Consider the following 5,781-nt stretch of genomic DNA (forward strand, 5'->3'; position numbering starts at 1 on the left):
AACTGTACGGATAATCGAAGTCATTGTACTGTTAAAATACTATAGTTAGGTATTAACAGTGTTGATTGAAATGCATGCTATTAAGATTAGTATTAGGTTTTAAAAAAACCCAGCAAGCATAATGCATACTTTGCTTAAAAATACATATCTTTTGACATAATAAAACTATGTCTTCTGCCAATAGACTTAGGATTTTACTTAGGCTAAAACAGGCAGTTATTAATCATAAAAATGATTTACACTTGTATTGGAGTTTTTCATAAACTAACCACTCCTTACATAGATTCTTTTAATTTTAGTCTAAAGGATACAACAATTAACTATCAATAGCCTAAACACTTTGGCAATTCGTGTTTACAATACTATAATATCTTCTCAATGCAGCCATACATAGCTCTAAACAACAAGCACTTTTTTCATAAAAAAGATTTGAATGCGTGGATAAAGAGTACATGAATAACAACTGTCGGATCCATCTTATACCTGCATTCCATGACTAAACAAAAATGCTAATGATTTTTTTGTTTGCATGATGGTTGTAGGTAAGGACTTTGAATTCTTTTATCTTTGAATTCAAGAGCTATTCGACCAAATTTTGGCAGGGATACTTCTACTATTGCTACTTCATTTTATTTATTAGATGTAAGTAAAACATCAAAATTCCATTTCAAATATACATAGTTTTATTAAAAAATTGTACATAATCATGTTTATTTGTCTTCGTCATTTCTCTTTTTGAAAATATTGTTCAAATTGTGCATAAAGTATATAGATTAATACTCCAACACACACACACATAGGCACAATGACATAAATTGCTCCGCCAATTCATGTCCAAGAGTTTGGCAAAGATACATACAAATTAGATTATTAGGTTTTGAACTAATTATCCAATTGGGGTACATACACACATGCATTATATCCTCGAGTTGACTGGTCTAAAGGTTGTATGTATTACCTTCTTTAACTTTTCACTTTTTGTCAGGTATCTCAACTTTACAAATACACTACCCGGATGTGGATCCTTAATTTCCCAAAAAATATAGAAGCTATCAATAATAAATTGAGAATGGCCCATGCCAAATTGTACAAACATACCCTTAGGCAACCTTTGATGTACCCTGCAAATAGATACAGACCTTTCTTTGCTAGAGCTGCAAAAAAAATTTAAACCTTTGTAGTATTTCCTTACTTGCCCCCTTTTATTTTCTCTAATATTATGTTGATTTCTCTATTTTTCAGAGATTGAATCCTTTGCCCTCAATATGGAATCCCCTATCAAGCTAACTTCTTCTAAAGCTAGCGTCTATGTTCTACGTTGCATTGAGGATACAAATGCTTCTAAACTTATTATTGGATCAACAAAAAAAGAGAATTATCCTCATGGTTCTTTACTGCAACTTCTTTCGTTTAATGATTGGTTCAAACTCTTAGAAGCTCTGGTTAAGAACAAGAAGGAAGGACTTAAATTCTTAGAAGAAGAATTAAAACAACTTCCTGTACTTCAGAAAATTCACACATAGTCACTTGTTACCTTTTCTTCCTCTGGTGTAAGTTAACCAATTTTCTAAAAAATTTATGCGGACTCAACCCTGCCATCATTAGTACACCGGCTGCTCCTTCTGTCAATGTGACAATAGTATCTTTAGTCGCCATCCGGCGGTACTTGAAGATGCTAAGAATTTTCAACATGACGTATGCTCGCTTAGTGAGTCCACTCTTCTAGGAATGGTTCCGAAAGTGTCAAAATGTTTCCCATTTCTCTCTTCAAAACAATTTGAGGTTGAAGGAGCTAGTGTGGACAATCAACTGTGGACCCTTCCCAACAAAGAATGTTTGGCACCTATCTCAGTTGAATCTTGGATTTTTAAAGCAAACTTGCCCGCAGCTTGCATGGATGAATGTAGGGTTCATATTCTTAAAGGTACTCAATTCTTAGATAAAGGAGAGTTAATCATGAATTTTCTGGATCTTGCCAAATTTTCCACCAATACTGGGATCTATGGACGCACAAAGGGAATTGTGGCTTTCTCTAAGCCACTTGTAGACTACTATTTCGATTTTATTTAGAGTATTTACAAGCCTTATATCAAATGTTCATGTAAGTTCCTAGACAACAAAGTTGCTTGCGAATCAAGCATTATTTGGTTTGATCATGTAGTATGGTACATTCTTAATCATCTGGAATTATTATTCCCTAACAAAGCTGTAGAGTTTCACTTATCTTAAATAGGTTCGTGGCTAGGAAGACAAGCTCGTAACTTGGTTTTAGCACATATGTTGCATTCATCCACTTCCGCAACATGAAGCTTGAAGTTGTTCTCAAAGAGCTTAAAGAAGATGAACCGGATACTTTCTTGACATCTTATGGAAACTACAAAGGAATGAAGACTCTTCTTAGTCTACTTAAACCCAATATGAAAGAAGAATCTACCCCTTCCCTAAAAAGGCCTATTTCTTTAACTAACACTCCAAATTCGGTTACTTCTTTTTTGACTCCCTCTATTACCTCTAGTTATAACTTTCGTAGAGGTAAAACTAAAAGCTATACAGGTAAAGGGAGGGCCAAAAATCTTCCTGTAAAACATCTTCGTGATATGTGATTGTAATATTTTCAGGTTATTAAAAATCTGGTGGACAAGAAGATTTTTTGTAAAAAGAAGGAGGCTCAAAACCACATTTTTGTGCACTATCTTTTTGTTAACAAAATTTTAGAATTATACCCTCCCAAGTATATTTTTATAGAAATCCTTTAGCAATATTTTTGGTAATACTTCACTGCTTAATTTAGTTGTGCTTGGATGGAAATACACATTTCCACTAAAAAATTGGTTTTACAATACTAACTTTTTAAGATTACACATCTCTCCTACTTGTCATTGTTTTGCTCATACAGAGTTTGTTTCACAATTTGATAACTATGGCTCACATATTTGTACTTCAAACTTAGACATTTACAAGGATCATGACATCCTTACCTTGCTGAACAAAGGATTAAACCATATTCCCCTCCCTCCACTCAGCCCTCACTTAGCTTTTGCTGCCCTTCTTTATTGCTTAATAGACTTGGTTAATAAACTTCAATTGGAGTCACGAGCGATCCACACTTTGTCTCAACTACTTTTTCACAAATTTTCAAACAAAATAGTAAACATGAACGCACAGTGGCTCAGTACGGACACCACCTGGTATACTCAAGATATACTTACAAATATAAAAAATATAGCATCTAAATTCTTTATTGTGAGACTAGACAAGGCTATATATACAACTACAATTATTTGCAAACAACTAGTACATTCAGGTGCATTTGATAGATTGAATGGAGACGAATTCTCCATTTCTGCTCTTAACCCAATTGATATCGGGAATTTCTTTTTTTCTCAAGTTCAAGATTTAGGTTACAATCCGGATAACAAAAAACTACCTGTGATTTTTCCCACTTACAAAGCACATAAACATAAATTTAGATGGATCTCGGATGCCTCCAATGGAATCTATACAGAAATTATTGACTGTTTGAATTCTAAAAGAACTAGAAGTCCACTGTGCAACAAAACAAAAAACCACTCACGAGTTTCTTGGAACAAACGACAATCCATTTTGAAAAATTAAGAATAGTAATGAGCTATTTTTTAACCTCCCAGATCACATTACACATGTCTTTATGACAGACATTACACAATGCTATGAGAACACTCCTATTTTTGGACATAATGATTTACTCTCTGTCTTATAAGATTTGACTGGTCTCGCCTTTAACAATAGGGATAAGAAACATTACTCAATGATTTCCCTTTAAAGGAACCAACATGGGTTCAAAAACATACGCACAATGCCCCTCTTCACTCTAACCAAGTGGAATCAATAACTCACCTCCATTGGCTTCTCAGCAATAGCTTTTTACAACTCAGTACAAATTATTTTAAACAACAAAATGGGATTCCTATGGGTCTCTTTTGTTTACTTGTACTTTACAATCTCTACTTAGCTTATTTTGAATACAAACGGTACATTAGACAATTGTTGGGTTTGTTGGCATGTGTCCGGCCAATCGTCACTATCTCCCGTCACTAACTCACTTACAATTTCTTTTATCCAAATGTACAGATAATACATACGAGCCATACACACTATCTCGATATAGTGTGTGCTGTGTAGGAGGCCAAGGCTCACCCCATACTCTCTTATCTCTTGCACTCTCTCTTCCCACTCCTGAACTTGATCCAACAATTGGTATCAGAGCTTTGGCTTCGCGACAGACGGAGTGCTAGAGAGAAGTGAGCTTTTGGCTATAGTGAGCTCATTTTCGGTGGAAGCTTGAGAGCAACCAAATCTGTGCTCATGGAAGCTTGAGGGACATTCCCAAGCTTGAGAGGTGGGTTCATTGCAAGTGGGTATGCTTTTTTGCATCCATACTTGCAAGAAGAATGCATATTTTTATTTCGCAGATGATTTTTTGGGCTCCAAAATAGTGTTTTTTGCGTAACTTTTGCATAGGGAATGCTATTTATGCAAGGTTAGGGCGTAACCTGGGGTTTTGGCATGCTTCGGACGCAATGGTGATGTCCATTTGGATTGATTTTGACCTCTAAAAGTTTTACAGTAGCAGTTGTTTATTGTGTGTCGAGGATTGCACACATGGTTTGCTCTCGGATGTGAGAGTGGTATTGGCTGCAATTTTTCTCACAGGTGGGAGGATACGATGTATGATCTGTGTGGTTAGATGCTCAAAGAGTTTGTAGCACTTGTTTGAGGTCCACTTGCGGCCACATAGAGGAGATGCGGTAGATATCTTATGGTTGCCGATTTTACTTTTATGCGAGACACTTGAAGGATACTTTGATACCTTTGTGAGCTAAATATTCAGCCTATTGAATTGCTATTTACGATGCTATTTTCATGCATATAGAGGGCTGAAATTCTCAGCCATACATAGCTTTACAGGTGCCATATTTTTGACAGTGGTTGCATCTCAAATTTTGATCGTTTATGCATAAGTTGTTGGCATAATTTTCTCGACATCAGACAGGATACACAGGTTATCTTCTACGAGCATTTTGGCAATGATTTTGGAGCTTTATGCACACATGTTTCATGCATTGAGAGCTTTGTTGAGATGTCGAGCTCTACACCTTGAGCTGGCATCCACTACGGGTCTTGGCCGCTTACGGCATTTACTCACTGGCGCATTAGGTGACCGACACGGAGGATCTCTACCAGTGATTCTACAGCTGGACTACACTTATAGTGCCAGCCTAGTACGCTTCTAGCGAGTTCACACTTAGTGACCGCATGTACATATGTGTTACTTTTCAGCTTTAGCACTTAGTCATTTTGTACTCTATTTTCTGTGAAGAAGAAGAAGAAGCTTTCCATCTCTGTGTGCTTTGTGCTTGTCTTGTGTATCTCTCTTGCATCCTCATTTTTTACATGGTATCAGAGCCTGGTGCATGCAAGAGAGGCTAAGAGAGCAAGAGCATCACAATCCCTTCGTTCGCAATCCACGACCAGATGCAGAACAGGTCTCCAAAGTGCAGTATACAGAGATTTACTGTACAAGTACAGTGGTTGTATGTACGCTTGATTGTGGACACTCGTTGAGTGTAGAAAGCGTTACAGGTACCACGATATCAGGTTCAGCAGATTTGCAGGTTTTTGCAGATTGCAGCTATATTGTCTTAGTGCTTCAAGCTGTCTAACGGTTTCAGTTAGATTGTTATTGAGAAGCTTGAGAAAAATAACTACCCTACATGGAAGTTCAGAATAACAAATTTCCTA

The sequence above is a fragment of the Adiantum capillus-veneris genome, chromosome 12 (genome assembly GCF_014529385.1).
Source record: "Adiantum capillus-veneris isolate H3 chromosome 12, ASM1452938v2, whole genome shotgun sequence".
NCBI classification, from domain to species: domain Eukaryota; kingdom Viridiplantae; phylum Streptophyta; class Polypodiopsida; order Polypodiales; family Pteridaceae; genus Adiantum; species Adiantum capillus-veneris.